General features: G+C 37.4%; 1 protein-coding gene across 11 annotated transcripts in view; it reads right to left on the bottom strand.

The window, feature by feature from the left end:
- Positions 1 to 24,794, bottom strand: part of Fut8 (fucosyltransferase 8) — a 216,266-nt gene that overhangs the window by 178,987 nt on the left and 12,485 nt on the right. For all 11 annotated transcript variants that reach the window (XM_060387709.1, XM_060387711.1, XM_060387710.1 and 8 more), the window contains exon 2: positions 4,907 to 5,001. The gene's annotated coding sequence lies outside the window, so the exon portion shown is untranslated. The remainder of the gene's footprint in view (positions 1 to 4,906; positions 5,002 to 24,794) is intronic.

Here is a 24,794-nt window from a genome sequence, read left to right as displayed (position 1 = left end):
GGCACATAGCTATCATCAGCGGAAGCCTTCTGGGTCATGACCCAATCCTGACTACCTGGTAAGGTTTAAATGTTGGCCTCTCATAGGGCCTAACTAGAAAAACTAAATCAACAGAGAAGGTTCTCAAGTATACTTTGTCCCTGTCCCCTCCTGTCTCTCTGCTTCCTGTCTACCATGAGAAGAAGTAGATTCTCTGCTATTCATTCCTGCTACCATGATGTCCTGCCCAAAGCACATAAGGTCAGAAACATATGGACTAAATTCTCTGCAATAATAAGCCAAAATATAGGTTCTCCTCTTTAAATGGAACCCTTTGGGCAAGCTACACTCAAACCACATCCAATCAACTACTTAAACACTCAACAGTTCTCAACCCTCACTTCACTGTTTACATTCTCACAGTAGTACTCACTCCTACAAGCCCTGTCACTACCACTGAAAGAACTGAGTTAAACCAAATTTCAGATTCCCAAACTTTGGCCCTGACTTTGCTCCTTTCCAACATTAGTGACTCTCTGTCAAGGCCTGTGACAGTCACTGTTGTCAACCTGACAGAACCTGGAATCTTCAGGAACACAGGCCTCTGAGTATGTCTGTGAGGGACGACAGTAAATGCTTAACTGAGGTGGGAATACTTTCTCACTATGGATGTGACCATGTCCTAAACTGGATTCTAGGCTGCATAAATAGAGAAAGGGGTCTGAGCGGCAGCACAAATGCATATTCATCACTCTCTGCCTTCTGATCTTGAATGCTATATGACCAGCTACTTCAAACTCTAGCCACCTAGATTTCCAACATGATGAATGAGGAACCAAATAAACCCTTTCTCCCTTGAGTTGCTTTTTCTAGAAACAGCAACAAGAGAACAAAGACAAGCTAGCCTATCCTTCCCTGCTTCAATAAGCAACAAACACAGCTTTGTTCTATCAATAGCATAAGGATGTGCCTAACTTTCCTACAGAAGAATTATCTTAATTTCATACCATACAGCAAAGCAGCCTGCCCTCTGTCCTGACAGAGGGACAATTTCTACTCTTCTCAGTTGTTATATCGATTTCCTTGGAAAATAACCACTTAAGTAGTGTCAGTACTCTGCTAAACAGATACGTAAAAACACATCAAGAGCATAAGACACAAGAGAAATGTTTTCCAATAGTTATTATCCTAAAAAGCTAAAAAAAAAAAAAACCTTAAAAAAACTCTAGATAATCAAATTAAGTTAATATTATACAATGAGGTGTTTCCAGCAATAGAAAAAAATTTAAGCAAAAATGTTTAATTTCATCTCTTTTGCATAAACCACTTTAGTCACCATTTTATAATGTTCCCATATACCAAACATTCAGAAGTAAAAACTTCTCTGAGTGAATCTTATTTTTATACTTCTTAAATAGTATCTCAAACAAGATTTGTCTAAGCTTGCTAGTACTCATCGAATAAACTGCTAATTCTAAATCCTACCATTATCAATATTTTTATATATTAAATTCTGAAGACCAAAATGACAGCATCTTAAGGAACTTTTAAAAACTTTTAAAGGTATGTTTCTAACATATTTGTGAAGAGGATTTTAATTAAATTCTATAAACTTTAAATAAATATCATAAAATGTTTTGTGATTATGAAGCAAAATATAATTGTTACATTTTTCTAGCTGCATATTCCAATATCAGCCTTTTTTAATCTCTTTACAAAATAAGATCACATCTCAAATTATTTTTAAGTACTCTACTTTATCTTAAAATTAGCTGGAAAGAAAATAAATTAAAACTGAGTTTGAAAAACATTAACACTTTCTCTCACCCCAAGTCGAACAGTGATTCTGGAGGAGAAGGGGCAGTGATGAGAACGGCATTGTTTGAAGACAGCTGCACAATTAAAATCACAGCACCCCACCTATCTACATCTCCAGCCTTCCACTTACCCAAAAGGCAGTAAGGTCCCTTTATATAAAATGCTATGAGAGAAACCAGCTTCTACATTTGGTTAATATTGTTTCCACATGCTTTTGAAAACTTGATTTCTCCTTCTTGCCCTAAGCATCTTAAAGAGTCTACAAATACAAGTGCTTTAATAAGGTCCAAGGAAGCCAGTGGTTGAGGGACAAATAGTAATACTTGATTAAAATCTGCCTTTACAAAATATGAAAATCCAAAATAAAGTTCAAGACAAGCAATCATATATATAAGAATTTCAAAATACATTTCAGGGAATATGTGTTTGTCCCAAATACTTATATCATAGTCTTTGGCAAATAACATCTATATTCCCACGCACAAGTTTTCCTGCCTTTCTAGTATTAGCTTTGCTATGAGGACCAATGAGATAGCTCAGCAAACAATGACACTTTCCATTTAAGCCAGGCAACCTGAGTTTGAGTCCCTCAAAAGATAGAAGGGAAAACCAATTCCACAAAGCTTCTTCTGCCCTGCCTTCACATACACATCATAGACCGCCCTTCTCCGCCCAACAAATTATGCTAGGTAAGTGATTACCACAACATTCACCAAAAGTATATACCCAATACTGAAGAAATCACATCAATATAAAACTATTGCTGACCCTGTACTGCATTTGTCTATTGAATAAATAATGATGAGTATCCCTTATTCACAATGCATGGGACCAGAAGTGTTTCAGGTTTCAGATTTTTGAATTTTTCAGTTTTTGGAATTTTTTTTCATAAACATAATGAGCTATCTTGGAAATAAAATGAGTCTAAACGCAGAATTCATTTATGTCTTATACAGAGCTTTACATAGCCCAAAGTTAATTATATTAATATTTTTAATATGTCTGTTTTTATTTGACCTGTCACATGGAGTGAGATGTGGAATTTTTCACTTATGCACTCATGACAGTTTCAGATTTTGGAATACTGAATCTTAGATTCTCATGTTGGGGATGATCAAGCTGTATTCTACATCAAAAGAATCTCTAAAGTGCTCTGAGCTAAAACACTCTGCATATTTAAAGCGTGGTCCTTGATGGGCCAGCGAGATGGCTGAGTGGGCAAAGGTGTCTGCTGCGAAGTCTGACAGGCTGAGTTCAAGCTGCAGGACCCACACAGTAAAACGAGAGCATCAGTTCCTCAAGGTGTCCTCTGACCTCTGCACTCCCACTGTGGCACAAATGGCACAAACATATACATGCATACACCCACTATCTCCAAGGAAAAAGAAGAAACATTCTATGATAATACAATATAACTAATACCATGTGTCTATGCAGACTCTATCAAAGTTATAAAACTCGTCTAAAAATATTCAGGAATGACAATAGTTTAAAGGTTCAGTGGCACTTACAGTGCCCGGAATAACAGCAGGGACCTCTACCAAGCAACATCAGCATTCTCTGATTCAGAGCATTACATTTTCTCAAGGTCTTTTTTAAAGTCTTTTTATATCTATAAAAAAAAAAAAAAATCCTTACAAACAGTCAAATAGCTTTTCAAGCTATTTTTGGGATCACTAATGTCCCCAAGTAGGCCTGTTTCATTCACTTTCATTTCAAATGTTCATTCAGGAAAATTCTAATTAACTTTTCCATAGTAAATTTCTGTCCTCCAAATAAAATATTAAGATCAGAAAAATGTTTGTAATATATTTGACTTTTTTAAACTGTTAACTTTCGACTTATTCTACCTGTCTATATCTGATGTGCTCAAGAAAATAAAGAAACACTGCAAGTCCCACTACAGTCTACTTCTGCTTCTCTGGATGTGGCTTCTCTTAAAGAACACACAGACTGACCATAAACTGAAGGTCTCGCCCCCTACCCAACATCTGTTAAATTTTCCTGATTTCCTTTTAATGACTTTTAGTGCCAGGTATGGTTGTACATGCTCCTAATCCTACCAATTAGAAGGTGGCAGGTCTGGTCAATACAGCAAATACCTGTCTCAAAACAACAACAACAAAAAGGGGCTAGGCAAAGCCCTTGCCTCGCATATACAAGCTACTAACCTCAACATTTAGCATTGGGGAGTCAGGAGAGATCTGTGAAAGAAACGCAACCCGGGCCAAAAAAAAGGTGACAGTTAAATCAATGTGGTCTCTTTTAATAACAAAAAGTTATTTTACTACAGAATGTGAAGTCATTTTTTTTAATGCATGACTCTAGAAGCTTTACATATCACCCAAACTTGGAATAATCCAAATGTCCATCAACTAGTGAATAGATAAATTGTGCTGAATCCACACAGCAGAAAACTACTACACAACTGAAAAGCAATTACCGATGTATGCAAGTACATGAACAGCACACAAATGTGCCATATTAAGTAAAAGGAGCAGACTTCAAAATCGAATACTAGATAATTCCATTTAAGCATAGTGGAAAAGGTAATCTACATGGACAGAAAACAGATCCACATTGGTGAAAGGATGTGGGCAGGAGGGATAACTACAAAGGAACAACATGAATGAAGCTGAAAGCTTGTGAAACTGTTTTAATTGTACTGATAAATATATATGCCAATACTCTAAGAATTAACATTAAAGGAAGAGATACTAATGTATGCTCACGTGTAGACAAGCTTTAAAAGAGTTAATAAAACACCAGAAGTTTCTTAAGAGTTTATTCTCATTACCAACTATGTCATACAACAACCTAGGTTCAATTAAAAAAAAAGTGCAAGTACCACTTGTTTTATCAAGTTCAAAACTTGAAAATCAAAGCCATTAAAAAAGTAACATGCTTATAAGTTTATGAAGAACATACTATACTCAGGAGGCAGGCAAAAAAATAGTTCCCAAATAACGCACAATTCAACTAATGCTTTGAACTAAAGCAGCCTTTCTACTCCATTGGTATATGCATGCAGCTTTAAAAACAAAATCATCCATGTCTGAAAATATTCAAATGGAAACAGGAAAGTTCTACCCACAAAAAATGTACTGACCTGAATTTTCTCAGCTAATTAATAAAGATGGAAAGGATTTTATCTTGAATAAAAATACCACCAGGGCCATAGATAGCGTCAGTCAGTCCAGCAACCTGAAACAAGAGAAAGTAAATTAATTCACCCTCCTCAAATTTCATGTAACATCATTATACTTATTAATTTTTTCATGTGGAAGTCATAACACGTAAATGTTTGTATTCTGCATTATCTCATTCCACAGCCCTAATTTTCCAAATGCTAAGAAGGAACAGAGTTTCATTTTGCAAATTACATCCAAACTCAGTTGCACTCATTGTCTTAATTTGCTTCATATTCTATCCCACAACAAGTCAGCCCCCAATGATTCCTTCCCAGCCACAAACATCTCCTTTCAGTCTGTAATTCAAAATCTGCATCCCCAACAACCCAACTAGTTCTACATCTTTGTTTCTTCCTCCTACACAAATTTCCACTCAGACTAATCTAATCTGCTTGCTTTCCACAGAGCAATTTTATTATTCTCAGCTGTCACCATTCAATAAGCCTTCTTGGAGTATAAAAGACGACACTGTAAAATTTACTTTGTTGAGTGTTAAATAACTTCACACTCCTATAAATACTGTTTTTCAGAGGTGTATTCACATCATTTGGAAATTTCTTTTTGGGGTGCTGCTTTTAGTCTTTCTTTAGAGGGGTCATATGATCTAAGGTTTGCTCCACTGCTGAGCCATGACCCTTCTGAACACCTGCTTTCTTTTCACTTTTTGTCAATTAAACTATATAAGTCAGCTTTCTCAAGTTTCAATTTAAGAATTCTCTTCCACATTAATTTTTGCTAGACTATTTGCTGCCATATTCATAGATGTGTATTTCACATATATAGCATGTATGTGCATATATATAATCTTATTTAATCTTCTAATTAGGGAACCTACTTCTTTGTTGGTGGCTCTTCAACATCTATTACTATATATTTGACATATGGTAAGGAATCAGTATGATTCATAGACAAGCCAAATAGTTTTAATAACTACTCACATATCAAATGTGCATATCACATATGCACAGTCACTGCATATTTATGTACAAGTCACTGAATTAAAAAAAACCAATAACACTACACTTTGTGGCAATATGTTTCCCTCAGTTGCCCTACTATTGTGCTATGACATGTGATTATTCTTAAAATGACATTAATTGTGAGAAGTATTGACATTATTATCTGTAAGAAGTGGGTTTTTCCTCCAGTGACACCAAAGCCCACTGAAACCAATTTTCTGGCTAGTAGAACTGTACAATCACAATCCCAATTGCTTTTATTATAATTTCCAAGAGTAAAATGTAAAGTTCTGAGAGATAATAGGCTATAAGAACAGTCAAGAAATTGCCCTAAACACAGAATCCTTTTGTATAGTGTACTGTTATTTATATTATCTCGTCTGGTAGAACAATTTGAAAAGGACAAACAATAATTCTCAAAAGACCATAAATGTGCAATTTATACATAAATATGAAATCTAAAATATCCCTAAATTCACTATAATTCTTTCTTAAAACTTCACCTAAAAGTTTTTTTGCCAACTTTCCACAGTAATTGAAGAATGTAGGACTTATGTCTATTGCCATTGTTAAATAACTGGTGATTTACCTTCTGATGGTAAACAACCGCAAAGATATAGATAGATAGATAGATGATAGATAGATAGACAGATAGATAGATAGAGTTTTATATATACACATATATGTATGTATATATATATGTCACTTTCCAGATCTTGAACAAAAATCAGTGCGATATGTATTGCTTAAAAAATTGAAACAACCAGACAGTCTCTATAAGTAGCTTGTCTTTACAATTAATAGACATGCGTTCTACATACCACTGAAGACAGAACACAGAAACTGGGCTACCTTTTAAGAAGCAAAGATTCTAGTTCACTATAGTGAAAGTGGCAAGAGCTCCTAGAATAGATATTGGAAAAAAAGGAGTTTTGCAGACAGACAAAAGACATATCTATACTGCGGTGCACTTGTATCTCAGACTTCATAGTAACCCACAAACACACAGGCATGTGTCCATAAATCAAGGGAGAAAAAAAAAACCACTCAGGGTTGGCTTTAGTCAATGAATGTTCTATCAAGCAAACACAGAGGCTTTCATTATATGTTGACTGTCCCACAAATAAAACCTGTTCTATAATAACCCCAGGAATTCTTTATAAAAAGCCTTGAAGGATAATCTAATCCTCAATCTAATACCCGTAACCAGCCAAAAAGGAAAAACCTCATACATACTTCATGGGCAAGTGCTACGGTATTCAGAAGCGCTGTGGCTCCACAGGAAGCAAACCTTAGAACAGATAACCCTCTAAACAAAGACTAAGCAGTGCCCAAGAAAGAAAATTCCAAATAGTGTGAATACATTCTAGAAAAACTCAGGAGCATTTACAGGAATATGAAATTACTTAACATTTAAGAAAGTAAAATTTATACTCTCTTTTTTAATGCTTAGTAAGCATCAACTGATTACTAAGAAATTTTTTTTTTAATTATAATTTTGAGAGCTTAATGAGAGCCTAATTTCCTCTCTAAATGAGAGAAAAATCAATCAAAACCAACCTAGACTTGATAGTTGATCAAAATAGGAAACTAAGACACTAAAGTTACTATATTTGCATTTTGAATCTTCTAGAAGCCAAGAGAAAGACGAGACATATTAGCAAAGATACAGAGAAGAAAAGAGCCAAATGAACATCTAGGCATGCACAAAAATGACAGAGATGGTCTACCAGATACTTGATAATTACAGTTTTCTATTTTGTCTGGTGGGTTGGGTCCTATTCTCAGTCTATATGACCTCAAGATTTTATAGTGTTGGCTAAATTCCTTTGGGGTAGTTATTCCTCGACATCATGAAGCTTCTTCACAGACATATGAAGTGTCATACAGTACAGTAGCTACAGCAATCATAGGCTCCCCTCATTCATTACCTGTCTTTCAGGAATCATGCTGGGTACTAGAAAGCTACCTAACTTCCCAAGGCTAGCAAAGTCATGGATCTGATTTAAGAAGTTAGTACCACCACTCTGCTAGACCAGCAAATTTCTAACTACATTCTAAACCTTATCTTTATACCCGCAGGTAAGTGGAGTTACCACCCCTCATCATCAAAGCTCTTCTTTACAGCAAACAGAGAGCATCACAGAAAACCTCCACTGAACACAGAGGAGGAGGACCTTCCCTATCAGTGGACTTGGGGAAGGGCATGGGAGGAGATGAGGGAGGGAGGGTGAGATTGGGAGGGGCCGAGGGAGGGGGCTACAGCTGGGATACAAAGTACATAAACTGTAATTTAAAAAAAAAATAATAAAGTTTTAAAAAGAAAATTATAATTTGAAAAATAGGCAAATACCATCATTGTGCAAGAAATAAATACTCAACAGTAAACAATAATAAAATGACAATATAAAGAAAAACTCATATTAGACAAAACATAAGCTGAATAGTTTCTCTAAAGAAGGAAAAAAAAATGTACCTATGATCAAGGTCACAACATAGGATCTCATACTTGTTCAAAAACACCACACTTGATTATCATTAGTGGCACTGGAAACTGTTCTAGTTTGTTTTCTGTTGCTGAGATAAACACTATGACCAAAAGTAACATGGGAAAGAAAGAAAAGGTTTATTTCACCTTACAACAAAAGCCGAGACTAGAACTGAGGCAGGATCGCGGAGGAATGCTACTTACTGGCTTGCTTCCCTCACTGGCTCAGCTACCTTTCTTATAAAGCCCAGGCTCAACTGCCTAGAGATGGTACTGTCTACTGTCAATAGTGGATTGGGCCCTCCCACATCAATCAGCAATCCAGAAGATGCCTCACAGGCATGCTGACTGGGCCAGTCCCATAGCACCAATTCTTCAATTAAGGTTCTTCCCAGATCATCTAGTTTGTATTGCGTTGACAAAAAACTAACCAGCATAGAATCCATGTCCAATATTATGAGACTTGCCAATCATCTTGCCAAAGGTAAAAAATACTAAAAAAGAGAGACAAAAATAGAAATAAAAATAAACTTTAAAACTAAATAAATTATCTTTGTAATAGGTAAAACACAAACTATTTCCTTTTTTGATGAAGTGCCAAAAAAAGGAAGTTATAAATCACAGGTTTTACATTCAGTCTGTGATGCTGAATTGTCAGTCATTTCCCCATATTCTTAGGAAGAAAAACTACTGTGAATTACAATGAGCAAATCCTAGATGGGAAGAGCAAAACAGCAACTGGTCCACCGATGCTCATCTTTAAAGAAATGATAAGTCCTATTCTAGAAGAGAAAACATAAAAACCACATATGAAATGAAGAAAAACTAAATTTATGGGGAAATTACATACTAACAGATGACAGAAAGAAACTGTCTGAAGTAAAATTGGCCATTTTTGAGAAGAAAAAAAAAAACAGTTCTCTAAAAGGGAGTAAAGGCTGTAAACATGTCTAAAATAAAAAGCTGTGACTCGGTCACAGCTGAATCTTATAAAACTAATGGTCCTTGGGCTACTTAAGGCATATAGAAGTCTGACTTCAGAGAGGATTAGATCAGACTGTATCTACAGATTATAAGGATGAGACTACTCAGATTGATGGAGGCAGCCCACAAGAAGCTGCTTACTATATGCAATTCCCCTACTGTGTTAACCTAAATAGAACATGAGATACACTGCTCTGGCTTAAACACAATACGCAGTAAACAGAACATCAGTGCTCTCTAGCCATGGACTACCTTGTTAAAGAACACAGTGATGGTGATGGCACACCTCTCCACTTCCTACTTTTCTTATAACATTAATATTCCAGTGTGTCTGGTGCATCAATGGAAGTGGCATTCTTCTTGCAAAGAAAAATAGGTAAGGGAGGTGATATTCAAGGGGAAAGAAAGTATTTTGTGCTAATGGCAATACAGCAATAGATACAGCACAGTGGGTTGAGTACATAGAGCCCTTGCTCAGCATAAATGAGGCCAAGTTCAATTTCCAGGATCAAACAGACGAGGCATGGCTGTATCTACCTATCATTACAGTACTTGAGAGGTAGAGGCAGGAGGATCAGAAGTTTAAGGTCATTCTCAGCTATACAGCAAATTTGAGGACAGCCTGGGATACTGTCTTAACTTTTAAAATAAAGAAATAATACAATAAAGTATTAGGAATAAAAAAAAAATCTGAAAAGTCTATCTCAATACTATTTTAACAAAAGTGAGGTCATAATTATAAGATTGCCAAATGTCTCTTAGTAGATGGTATCCTATAAGTGTCCTAACAAAGTTATTTTAAAGTAAAATAAGAGGCCAGAAACTTATTCGTTATTCTCCCTCCTTTTCTGAAGTCATTTACTTTGTTGAAATAATGCAGTACTAAGCCAGGCCTTGGGACCCAAGACTATACCCAGCTACTCAGGTGGCTCAAGTGGAGAAGGATTCCAAGTTTCTGCCTGGAAAACTTAGGAGGACTGAATCAACAATGAAAAGTAAAGAATTCAAAGGCTGGCGATGTGATTCACTGGTAGGGCACTTGCCTACCATTCATTAGACCCCATATTCAACCCCCAGCAGCAAAGAAAAATAAGAAAAAAAAAATTTCTAAATCACCTTTACCTGTTAGAGTCTGTCTATTATATTCCTAATTAATGGAGCCCATTTAAATGCTTACTCATGTTACCTAAGTAAATCTGTCTGAAACGTGTAAGTTCTATAGGACATTACAGCTCTATTTTTCCTTCCTCAAACTATGCTGACATAACTAAGTAATTTAAGTGATTTCTGCCATCCCTAAGTCATGCACTTGTTTAAATCTTAGAATAGCCTAAAATACAAATACAAATTCTGAAAAACCAACAATGAAAATTACACCAATTATCTCAAAACTAACATCCTTTTATAGTGATTATCCTCTCAGTTAATCTGAAATCAGAGGGCAAAATACCAAAATTTCCATCATTTATACCACCACCACTCCTTTAACTTCCCCATGGGGCACAGCCTGAATTTCTAAGTCTTTTTTAATTTGCCATACCATGTAACCTGCTGCTTTCCCACCACATCACCCCAAGACTCCACTATAAGGAGCCCACTATCTTAGCCCGTTAGTGAATTCTAGCACAACATCTTAAAACATGTTAATTTAATATTTCTTCACACCAATATCCTTCTTACCTATCAAACTAGGCAAATGCAAAGATAAAATAGCAGAATTATCTGTGAGAATATTTCCTATAAAATAAAAATGCTTTATAGCTATTGAGTGGGTTTTATCCCGCTGTTATTATTATTACTCTAACCTTGGCTGGCAAACAGTGCCATGCTCTAGAAACAGAGCAGAACAAATGGCCCTTAGGATGCTCCTGAGTTCAATGTGGCTCCACAGCATCCATCTACAGGTTCGCCATTCCTGCGTTCTAGAGCTCAACTGAATCACGTTAGAAGCTCTCATGACCCTCCTGCCCTACCTATCGCAGCATCCCTCACCTTTAAAGGTCACTACAGAAAATCTGAGGGCTGAAACAAGAAACACAGATGAGACCCACCTGAAGGGCAGAAAACCTATGCTACACTGTAAGTTCCAAAATCACATGGCACAATAGGAGCTGGATCATGTCGGTATGTGTCCGCCTCTCTCTGACTCACTCACAGACCCATGAGTTCCTGCCACACACAAGAGACTAACAAACGTGGGCAAATGATTCATCCACAGGATGAAAGCAAACCAACAGCTGTTCCTAAACTAAACCCTCATTTCAACTAAGATCTTACCTGGTCCCCAGTGAAGAAAAAATAAAACTACAAGAATTGCTCTTATTTTAGTGTAGATGAGACAGAGATTTTGAATCCTTCCGCCTTTCTTCTTTCAGCTTCAAAACCCCAATACCTAATTCTTAGGACTGAAGGATAGAAACTTCAAACATATGTAATTATTCTTCATTTTCTAAACTTAGATCCAAAGAGCCATTCAACCCTATGGTATTCAATAACTAAAAGATATATCCACAAATTCACTATGGTTTATGGATTCACTAGGATTCCCAAAATCCTTTTGGGGAACCACAGGGAAAAAAAACTATTCTACAATAATGCTGGGCTATTGTTTACTAGTTAACAATAACTAGTTATTGTTATAGAAAGTTAACATTTATATCAACACATAAGCAAAGATCCACAGAACTGTTAATACAAACCAAGATACTGGCACCAAAATCTGTGTGAGTGTGTGTGTGTGTGTGTGTGTGTGTGCACACGTGTGTGCGCGCGTGCATGCACAGATGATCAGAAAACAACTTGTGGGAGCTGGTTTTCTCCTTCCAAAAGAGGGGATTGAACTCAGGTCCTCAGGCTTAGCAGCAAGCACTCTTACCCACTGAGCCATTTCATCGGCACAACAGCTTTCCTTTCTAATGAAATGTTAATGAGATTAGTGCAACTAACAAGTATAATTTTAATACTGTATAAGTACTTGTAATATCTACGCAATTCAGTGAGCAAATATTTTCCAAATGACCCAAGCTCACTTTCATAAAACTATTCAAAGTGTAGTCTAGTGAGATAGCTCGGCAGTTAAGGACACCTACTGCTCTTGCAGAGGACTGGAGTTCAGTTTCCAGAACCCACTTCTGATGGCTTCTAACTGACTGTAACTACACCCTAGGGGCTCCAACACTCTCTTCTGGACCCCATGAGCGCCTGCACTTACCTATATATACATACACATGATTAAACTACTCCAAGTGTATAACATTGCTACAGTATCTAGCACAATGAAAGATGGAAAGATTCACTGATAAAATTTGATATCATTTTAAAGTATCTAAAAGGTATCTACAATCATTTTAAAAGTCATTAAAATAACTCCCCGCTTCCAGCTTTACGTATATATCAAAAGGGGTATTTCTGCATACTGCAACCAATACAGCACTGCAATATACTGAACCCAGAAGTAGATGTAAGAATCCAGATATTTTCTGTTAAGAATGACATTAAAAAACAAAATGTAAAATGCTGCCACTTCTTATTTTTTTAATCACTTGCCTTTTATTGTATATATAAATATGAAATGAATCTGCTGTAATTCCAGCACTTGGGAAGCAGAGAGAGGAAAAGCAGGAGTTCAAGGCCAGCTTAGGCTACTCAGTATAATCAAGACTAGTCAGTTGAGTCTGTCTCAAAAATAAAAATAAAAAAGCACAGGCTCAGGGCTAGAGAGACGGCTCAGTGGTTAAGAGCACTGGCTGCTCTTCCAAATGACAGAGTTTGAGTCTCAGCATCAACATGGCAGCTCAAAACCATCTATAATTACAGTTCCGGAGGATCCTATGCCCTCTTCTGGCCTTCCCAGGCACCCAAGTATGCAGTGATACACAAACACTCATGCAGGCAAAACACCCACACACATAAAAATAAAGTTTTAATTTAAAACAAAACAAAAAAACATGGGCTATATAAACTCTCCAGTGATGTGTGCTAAGGGGAAAACTGTTTCCAGGGACCTCCCAGGTTATCAACGACTCCAAGATTGTGTCACATTTTCATTAGGACTCACCTCTAACACTGGATCCCTCTCCTTCAAACATTCCTACCCTGACGCTTGCTGTTTTTGATTGTCCTGTGCATTAGTTCTGATGGTTTTCCTTTTGATCTTTTTAACAAAGATTTATTGGGCACATATTATAAGTCAAATGTTATCCAAAGACCTGAGGATAATACGATGAACAGCAAACCAACATCCCTACTTGTTGGCTAGCTCTTTAAAAAAGAAAGAGAACTAAATGACATCCTGCAAAAAGTCACTATTTGTTTAATTTCAGCAGTGAATAAAGTCTGCAATATGGCCTACTGTGTTTCTGGTTTTGGTATGTCTGAAATGTTTTATAGATTTAAAAATCTCAGTAGAGACTAACAAAAGAAAGCATGCAGGGAAGAAATGAGAGAGAGAAAGACAGGAAGACAAGGGAGAAAGAAGCAAAACGGGGCAAGAAGAAGGGAAACAGGAGAGAAACCATAGGAAACATGGTAAGAGTAACTTCCTCATTCTATGTTCCACACAAGGAGCTACATGTTTTAAGTATGTTTCCTAGCCATCAACAAATTCTCTCTAGGTGTCACCTATTTATTACTGCCTAACCAAATAGCATTGATTAAATGAAGCATTTGTTAGCAGACACAAACTCCCACAAACCAGTTTCACTATTCAAGGCTAGGAGCATTATTCTTTCTGTTTAATTGCACTTAGGTTAACTTGAAACTAGTTTGTAAACACATTAAACTATATTCATATCTCTGTGTTCATATAAAAACAACCTTACACTATCAGTTATAGTCTAAGGTTTCTGTTTCGATTTCAATGAGTTTCCAGGTGCTACACCTGTATTTCAAAAGTGTTTTAGACCAGACTCAGGAGGACAAATACTGCATGTTTTCTCTCCCAATCTGTGTTTGTGCACGTGTGTGTAGGTCATGAAAGTAAAGGGGAACCATGAGAGGAAAAAAGATCTTAAGGGGAGTAAGAATTAGAATACTACATGTTACATGAAATATATAAGAGCAGAAGGGGTAAGATAGCATTGGGAAAAGCAACAAGAGAAGTCAGGGAAACTGAAGGAAAGCAGTAAAGAATAAGAACAAAATTTAATGACATGTATGAAAACGCCACAATGAAACCCATTGTTTTATACACTAATTTAAAACTAATTTTAAAAGACGTGAAAAAGTATACAATATATACATTTCAGAAGTTTACTGTTTTAAAAAGAAAAATATAGAGACAATACCTCATAAAAGTCCTGCCAAAGCAAACTTACAATCATAATTTGAAGTGTTAGTAGGATATTATCTTAGTCACTGTTTTAGCTTGCTATTTGAGCTTTATCAAGAAGAACTTAAGTTCTTCATCAAGAAGAACTTAAATTTTTAAAGGAAAAGCTTAAAACAAGTCATCTATTATTTGAAATGTCAATGAGATACCCACATATAATATCACATCTATTTAGTATTATGTCTTTTAGAACATAATGCTACATATAAGTCAAACTATGTTTATGCACCAAGTTATGAAAGAACCACAAGGAATTCAAGCCTAATGGTATGCTACTGAGTACCTAAAGCTCACCAAGTTTGTAAGCTAAATATGCACCTTACAAGGACTACTGTTAAATCGCTTAAAACCTCATTAACCATATAGTTTTCATTACTGTTTTACAGCTAAGGAAGACTATTCAGTTTGTAAATGAAATGGTGGGGCTAGAATCTGTACTCAGATCAGACTCCAAAACTACTTTTTTCTACTCCAGTAGCTTTATACAGATTGAAGTTTACAGTCTCTAAATTATTTAAGAAAATATCAGAAATATATCTACTATAGTACAGATACATCCTTAAAATTCACATGCCAAAATTTAATGACCCATGTAACATCAATAGGGACTCAAAAGTAAGTCATAAAGGGCGGATCTTTCCTAGAAATGGCCAAGGTTCTTATGACAGGGTTTGAAGGAATGGATTCTTTCTCATCTCACAGCATTGTCCTTCCTTCACCCTCTGTCCCTTCTACCATGCGAGGATGTAGAAGGAAGGCCCTCACCAGATAGCAAATGCCTTGATCATGGACTTCTAATCCAGAACTCTAAGAAATAAATTTCTGTTCTTTATAGATAAATCAAACTATGGTTTTGTTATAGCACTATAAATGGTCATAAAGACAAAAATATCCATGCCACCGCTACAGAAGCAGACAAATCCTGCCAGGCCAGATGGCTATAGTTCACAGGGTTCACAGATGGATCAGACTATTTTTCTCCCCCACCAGCATGTGTGGCACCTTCCAGCAATACCAAAGCTGCCCAGGAAGTGACGGAGCCTCTAGGTCAGGACCAGCTTGGTTTCTCCATATCCTATGACTCAAGTATGTGCTGTCTTCCACAACAGGGTCTTACCACTGAGTTCTGGAGGATAACTAAGAGCAATGGCGATAACCTGTAATGTGGGAGTAACAGGATCCTAACTGACCAACAACTCAAAGAGGCAACACATACCTGCCACTGGGCTTTCTATTAGATAACCTATAGTATCTGGAGAAAGCACTGTCCTCCCATTATAGGGTAACTCCATTTAAACTCCTGTATATATATAAATGTACATATTTTAAGAAGCTTCTGCAGTTGTAGGTTTCTTTATGGCTTTGTCAAAGATCAATAGTGTTGGCTATCTCTCTTTATACGGTCTCCTTTACCCTGCCTTGTCATCCACTACCCCACTGAACCCTTCCTGTTCCGTTATTCCCTCTTCCCCTTCATACCACCTGCATCCTATGCCACTTCCCTCAAAATCCAAGGCCTGCAATGGTTCCTATCTAGTATTCTACCTTCTGTGGGTATTCCAATGGATGTTACAGGAGTAATCAACCACCTTCTGACTGGATTTAAAGCCTGTGCTATAAGATGAAATACATGCCTGGTACTACAAACTATGCCAAAACCCTGTAGCTGCTTAGGTCCTAGAAGAGGGCCTTAATACTATTATTCTGCTAAATGGATATAGTAACAAACTCCCTAAGTTATTATCTTTATACCAACAGATTATTACATCTCCCAAGCCTCATCAGAGACATTTCTTTCTACAATAAAGAGCAATTACTACAAAGACCCACAACTGGTCAACTAGCAAAGAATAAGAGACTATAGAGTGCTCATCTCTCTGGATAGGCTCTACCACACCTTCTCTCCACAAGGTTCAGGAATCATATTGGAAGAGAGGAACAAAAAGATTATAAGGGCAAGAGTGAGTGACAGGATTTGCCACACATGGCAGCACTATTGCACCTATGAACTCACAGCTGTCACTGCTTGCACAAGACCTGCAAAAGATCAGGCCAGCCAGAATCCCAGCACAGACAGGGGAGGGGCTCATAAGAGCTACTGGCAGTTGACAGGGGAAGGAAACAAAGATTTCTTCAGAGATGCAAACTCTGGGAGACTACCAATGTTCCTGCTGACGGTCCTGCACCCATGCACATACAAGCAGCACTAAATGGACTCAGTGAGTCCATTTGTTTTTTTTCCTTTTTTATAAAAGCACATAGAAGCCAGTTGGAAAAGTGAAGGGAAAGGCTAGGTAAGGAACTTCAAGAGTGGGAAAGGAAGGATTTGATCAAATTGCATTAAATGAGTGTATTAAATTCTCAAATAAATAACATTTTTAAATGCAAAAAACAGGGCCCAGGTATGGTGATATACACCTGTAATCCCAGCATTCAGGAAGCAGAGGCAGGTGGATCTCTGCGAGTTCAAGGCCAGCTGGCCTGGTCTGCAAAGCAAGTTCAGGACAGCCAGGGCTACAGAGAGAAACCCTGTCTCAGGGAGGGGGAAGAAGATCTAGAAATGAGAGTTGTGAATGTATGTGTAGCTATCTATATTCGGAGCTCCAGGCTATGGTTGCAGGAGGTTTTCTGTCTCATGAGAGCTGGGATGCGCTGTTAACAGCATGGCAGTCTTGCAGAAGGGCAGTTATTCAGCAGATCTATTAATCTACATGTTCTTAAAGACACTGGGGCAGTACCCATTAGATCCCACCTTTCAACACTGCTGCACTGGGAATAATCTCAACACTAATGTTTGCAGGAGACAAAAACAACCAAACTATAGTGCCAATGATCTGTTGGTACTGCTACAGTTTTGTCTTTTTGTAAATGTCATAAATGCAATAATGAGACTGGCTTCTTTCACAAAGCATAATGTCTCTGAGAGTCATCCAAGTGTTAAACATACAAATTGTTAGTTGATTTTCATTGTGAAATATTCCATTGCATGAGCTACCACAGTTTATCCACTCATGAACTGACACTGGCACTTTTCTGGTTTTTGACAGTTGTGAACATGTGCTCCCTTTTCTCTTTGATTCTCAAGATGGGACTGCTGATTCACATGATGACTATGTAAGGAACTCTCAACACCACTGTGAATTTTTGCATTCTCATCAGCAGTACATGCTCATTCTAGCTTGCCACCCTCAGAATTTGTTTACCTGTTTCTTCCCCTTTGGTATTCAAATAGCTAGGTAATAGCAGTTTGTTATTTTAATTTGCATTTTCTACCGGTTAATGTTTATAGACTCAGTTTGTTAAATGTATAGGACAGTTAATTCTATTTGCCAGAGGACCACATTTAGTATTATAGCATTTTGCCTGTTAATGGGATGAAATTCTTTCATAAACTAAACTACTCTTGATATCTTTTCAGAATCATTTACCACACAAAATTTCAAATTGGCCTCATAAGCAATGAATATGCAAAGATTTTCAATTCACTGGGTAGAAAATGTACTCAAATTCAATTTATATAAATTGAAATTATAAATTTTTCTTAAATTAAAAAAATTAAATAGTCTTTTCAACTTCCTTTTCATCTTTTCAAAATCTTTTTTCACAAAATGACCTAATTGTAAATAGCACTTATTGAGTGTACATTTTGTGTTAGGAACTATACTAAGCCTTAAGCATGCCAATATTAACAAGCCAAAAGATCTTGACCCGGAGGACTTTATATTACACATTATTTTTGTGTGTGCATGTATGTATGTACATATATGTATACATATATATGTATATATACACATACATACGTGTTTGTGTGATATACGTGTTTGTGTGGGTATATGCACTTGTGTACGAGGGTGCTCCATGCATATTCGCGCACATGCATTTGAAGGACAGATGTCGATCTCTATCTTATTCACATGCACAGAGGCACATATGGAGGCCAGAGGCTGATGCAGAGATGTCCTCCTCAAAGGCTGTACCTGATTTGGGAGGCAAGGTCTCTCACTGAAGATTTGGGGAAATAAAAGCTCCTAGCTGATGACCTAGCCTCAAGGAAGCATAGCTAGGTGTCCTGAATACCTGCTCACGGTCCCTCAACCTCACAGCAACAGTCTCAGCTAAGTAGCTGGCCAGCTTGCCTAGGGATCCGTTTGTCTTTGCCTGGGCTCGCCGTTGTTGTAACTGGCACCACCACACTCAGCAATTTATACAGGTACTGGATATCCAAGCTCAAGTCTTCCTGCTTCCATTGTCTCTATAATTTATTTTATTTATTTGCATTTTCTTTGAATTTATGTTTTTTAAACAATTGTTTTGAATTCTTTGTGTGGCATTTCACCCACAGTTAGTTATTAGAGTGAAGTACTTCTGAGAAATCATGTTGCCTTGTTTTTTCAAATTTCTTATTCTTCTATATTGATATCTTTCCTACTTTCCTGTAAGAGCTCACTCAGGAAACACCTTTCTCTTGATTACATGCCCTAAAATGTAGTGTTGAGTTAAATGAACTTTATAGTGTAGTTTCCTCATAGCTTCTTTGGTTTGGTCAGTGGGTTTTGACACAGCAAACCTTGTCCTGGAGTCAGAGCTCATTTTCTCTATAGAGCTCACAAGCATGGAATCTCTCTAGTAGTTCAGGCAGGTGCACTATAAATGTGAAATAGGATACACTCTCTGTGGTCATCCCTCCAGTCCTGTCAGCAATATGCCGTCTGATTAAGAAGAAAACAACCTATGATGAGGACCCCAGTAGGTGCAGTGTCTACAAACTTTGTGTCATAGCCCTATATTATTACTGTGAGGCTGAGTGACTAGGAGTAGGTAGGTATTCAGGACACCTAGCTATGCTTCCTTGAGGCTAGGTCCTCAGCTAGGAGCTTTTCTTTCCCCAAGTCTTCAATTGACAATGAAGTTCAAGCTGGGCTAGGTCATGGATAACGTGAGTTGTTATTTCTCTTAGCTGGACTAGAAGTACACCTCAGAGGGAGGACAGCCACCATGGTTGATGTGTCAGGCTCAATCCCCAGTACTACACAGAAAGAGGAAAACAAACATAAGGACTGGGAATGTAGTTCAGTGGGAGACTTCACTAGCCCTGGGTGCAATCTCCAGCACCACGAAGAGAAAATAAAAATAAACAGCGAGCAGATATAAAAATAAAGCAAAAACTAACGAAGTCCTATAATAACCACAACAGTAACAACAACAAATCACATAATAAACTAAAAGTTTAAAAAATAAAAAGCCAGAAGACCTCCCAGTAGCAGGGAAGAAGCGCATGAGACAAAAAGCCCAACGGGGCTGATATTCTCTTTGGTCAATGAAGTTTCTTTCTGCAGTTGGAATCAGTAACTGTAAAACTCATCACTAGTCAAAGTATTGAAAATAAATGACTGCTGAACATTCGGCTACTATATCAAAGGGTGATATAAATGTCACTAAATCATCCCTCCAAGACTCACGTAACACCATGACAGGTGCAAAAAGAATGCAAGGTCTAGGGGAAAGGGAGCAGAGTGATATAAATGACTTGCAAGCATAGGTTGACTATTGTACTCAAACTCAACAGCAGTTGATTACCTGCATAAGATCTGGACCAACCAACACCCTTTTGTAGAAAGGGGAGAGGCCCTTACCAAGGTACCTCGAGAGCAGGGCGTGGTGGCGCACAGCTGTAATCCGAGCACTCTTTCAGTTCAAGGCCAGCCTGGCCTGCAAAGTGAGTCCAGGGCAGCCAAGGCTACACAGAGAAACTGTCTTGGAAAACAACAACAATGGCCCTCACTTTGAAGTGAAATAGTGATAGGCTGATGTGGGTAGGAGACATTTTGTTCAATACTAGAGTACTCCTGCTCCTGTAAACAACCCTAACAAAACACACTGGGTCAAAAATACAAAAGCTATAAAAGTAGAAGAGAACTAGTTGAGAAGAGGGATTAGCCAGAGCGGAAAGAAGACACTCAAGAATAAAAGGGATATGAATATCATCAAAATATATAATGTACATGTATGAAATTAAAATGGAACCCATTATTATTATTAATTATAAGCCAATAATTTTTAATCAAAAAAAGAAAAATTTTTAAAGAAGAGAGAAAAAGAAAAATTACAAAATTCAGAAACAGACATTAAAAGAAGAAAACAAGAGACAAGAGTACTGAAAAATAAAAAGGAAAAATAATGGAAAAGAAAATAGAATAACTGTTCAAATAGTCAATCACACAGGCAATGTCTATTTTTTATTAGTGTTTGTTTTTTTTTTTTTTTTTCATAGTTTTATTTGAAACAGTGTCTTTCAAGAAGCCCAGATTGGCCTGAGTAATCCATAATTGCAAAGTAATCCATACTGGCCTCTAACTCATGATCTTCCTTCTCTGCCATGCCACACATATACACACACAAACAAAATAATAGATAAAGGTTAGATCCTGTACTATTTAAAAAATGCTTAAACAAGATAATAATTTACCAAAATAATTTAGTTTTATTTATTTAACAATTCATCATACATAAGCCTGTGTGTTTGTCTACGTGGAAGTACGCACACATGATCACAGTTGCCCAAAGAGGTCAGAAGAGGGTATCAGAGCCCCTGCAGCTAGAGTTACAGCAAGTTATGGGCCTCTTGATGTGGTTGTTGGGAACTGAACTCAGGTCCTGTGGAAGAGCAGCAAGCAGTCTTAAGCACTCAGTCCCTCTCTAGACCCAGAGTAAATTCTTAAGTGGTATTTCCCCCTTCTCTCCTACATGCAAGCATTTTCCTTTCTCTGTCTCTATCTTTCCCTTTATTTCTTACCTTTCTCCATGTGGATTTGTAATGCCATAGATTGTTTTTGCTACTTCACATATATCCATCCTTTGGAAGAAAGGGCCTTGCTCATGTATGTGGCTCTAATTATAATACCAGTGACAATTTCCTACAATGGTGAGCCCAGGGACAAACCTTTTAAGTGCTCAGCTATCTGAAGCTATACATCTCTTCCATGGCCAAAGCTTTCTGACATAAGCACAAAAATGAAACTAGAAAGAAACGAAGCCAGGAAATGAAGAGCACCCTAAAGGTATCTAAATGTCTTCATCTGGGTTCCTGAATTAATACAATACTATTCTTCGTATTTATGTAGCATATATATTATCTTTTTGTTTAGGCTGTTTTAAAGTGTTTTTAATGTTTCCTATTTTAAAAGCACCAAATGTTTTCTTTTTCTAAGGAAGCAAAAATAGTAAACTGCCTATTTTCTTGCTATCACCTTCATTTTATTTGAGTATTAATGTTTATTAATATAAAGATAGCATCCAACCCTGTAATCACAAAAATGTCCAATGGGACAGACGTAAAAGGGAAAACCACACATAAACAGACTGAACATAGTTATCATTTGAAGACTTACTCTCTAAGTAAGTCAAACCTTCAAAACAGCTTTTCAGTGTAAGTTTTAGTCCAATTTTAAAGAAATAAGAGCAGGCAGCACTTATTTCTCCCTTATATTGGGCTACTCTACTTGCACATAAATAATAAGATACATGTTACTTTGTATTGCTCTGCATTTACATACTCATTCAGATTTTAACCAATACCTGAAGAGTTTGACATACAGTATCAGGAAAAGAAATACAGCTATAGTAGGACTGAGTCCTGAGTTAACTAGTGAGTTAGCAACATATGTAGCCTTCTAAGTAGTTATTCCTTTAATACAATTCCTACTTGCCACACTTTAGTAAAAGTACTTCTGGAACAAGGTATGGTGGCACATACCTACAATCTCAACACAGACTGCAGCAGGGGAAATACCAGTTTCAGACCAGCCCAGGCTACAGAGAATCTGCTGAGTGAGTGAGAGAGAGCAAGAAGAGAGAGACAGACAGAAAAAGAGAAAGAGAGAGAGAGAGAGGAAGGGAAGGAGGGAGGGAGGGAGGGAAAGAAGGAGGGAGGGAAGGCTGGCCATCGGAAAGTCTCAGTTGGTCAAGTTCCTACCTCACAAGTGTGAGGGCCAGTGTTGGATCCCCAGAAACCTCATAAAAGCCAGGTGGGCATGGCAGCCCTCTATAATCCCAGAACACAGAAAGTATAGCCAGGGGGATCCTGGAGCAAGTTGACTGCCAGGTTCATCAAAATAGAGAGCTCTGGGTTCAATAACTGACCCTCATTCAATATATAAAGTGGAAAGCTATTGAGGAAAAACTCCCAGTATCATCCTTGGGACTCTAAACACACATACACACACACAAAATTCTGTACATACAGATGGCAAGCATACCTACATACCAAGTACATATACCACACACAATTACATAAAAAAGAAAATGCTCTGCCCTCTCTCCTTCTAGCATAGCAATTATCAGACTATAACTATTTATGTTAGTGGTAATGAGAATCTGAGTCATTATAGTAAAATATGAAACAGAAAAGAGCAGATGAAGTAGAGAAACATTGTAATAATAGAATACACAGTTGTTTCACGGCAGAATGGATCTGATTTCTCTATTATTCTTATTCATTCAGAAAAGATCCGAGTCACTCAAAGATGACTCAGAATTCAAGTTTGGGAAATGGGAAGAATAAATCAATAATAGAAAGGAAAGCTAAGAGAAATAATACATTTCAGAACAAAGAAAATTCAAATGCAGTCATGCTGAGCTTGGTGGAATGACAATCACATAGCAGTGTCCAGGTTGGAAACTGAAGTTAGGAGCCTAACAGTATAGAAGGCATCTGAAAAGGAATGTTCTCACTAACGCAGAAGGAGCAAGGTGCAATTGAAAAGAAAGGTAATTAGAGAAACAGAGGCCTGGAGAGGTGGCTTAGTAGTTAAGAACACTTACCTGCTCTTCCAGGAAACCCAGGTTCAGTTCCTAGCACCAACATGACAGCTCATAACTACCTACAACTCCAGTTCTAGGGGATCCTCTGCCCTCTTCTGGCCATTGACAGCTCCTGCACAGGTGCATGTGGTACATATAAACCCGAAGATAAACCAAGGGAAGAGGAGGGGAGGAGAAGGGAGAGGAGGAGAGAAAAGAGAAGAGAGGAGGAGGAAGGAAGGAAGGAAGGAAGGAAGGAAGGAAGGAAGGAAGGAAGGAAGGAAGGAAGGAAGGGAAAAAGTAGCCATAAGGTAAAAAGGGAACATCCTGGTCGGGCAACTAGAATGGCCTTAACCTCTTTATTCAAAAAACAAAATAAGTAACTAGATCAACCTTTAATGTCTAAGAACAGTGTGACAGAATCAGTTACTATAAAGAATTTGTGGTTTTTTGTTTGTTTGTTTGTTTGTTTTTTTCCCCCGCTTGCTTGCTTGCTGGCCAAACTTGGAAATCTATCTGTCCCTGTCTCTGCTTCACAAGTCTTGGGATTAAAGGCCTACCATCAGCTATTAGAAAGGGTTTGAAAAGGCTTTTATAAAAAGTAGGAAAGACCAGTGTTAGAATTTTACAATCAGTCTCTGTCTCTCTCTCTCTCTCTCTCTCTCTCTCTCTCTCTCTCTCTCTCTCTCCAACCATGTCTGGGTCACCACATGTTGCCTAGGCTGGCCTCAAACTCAGGAACCTCCTGCCTCAGCCTCCCAAGTAGTTGAAGTTACAGATGTGTACCACTTTGCTAACTAACAGCATATTCTCTAATTAGTTGTTCAGCTCATGATCACAAATTCTTCCGTTTATTTAATCTGATTGTTACACTTTTAAGATCAGTTTTCTATATATGACCTAAGGTAATGATATTGTTTCTTTTCTATTGTATATCGCCCCAGCTAATTTTTGTTATGTTATAAAACTATTTACTGTGATTCTAGTTTTGCTTTAGTGTTTTGTATATACATAAAAGTATTATTTAATTTCTCAAAAAATACTTAACAGGAGTTAGATCTCAGTTAGTAGAGTGCTTGTCTAACAAAACAAAGCCCTTGGTTCCATCCCAGGACCACAAAAACTGTGCTTGGTGTCATAAAATGAGCTTGGTGGCATATAAGAGTAATCTCAACACTCAGAGGTGGAGGTAGGAGGATTGGAAGCTCAAAGTTATCCTCTGTTACATCATGAGTCTGAGGACAGCC

This window comes from Meriones unguiculatus, chromosome 7 (assembly GCF_030254825.1).
Source record: "Meriones unguiculatus strain TT.TT164.6M chromosome 7, Bangor_MerUng_6.1, whole genome shotgun sequence".
NCBI lineage: Eukaryota > Metazoa > Chordata > Mammalia > Rodentia > Muridae > Meriones > Meriones unguiculatus.
Note: the sequence above shows the minus strand (reverse complement) of the source record. Positions and strands in the feature narration are given on the sequence as shown.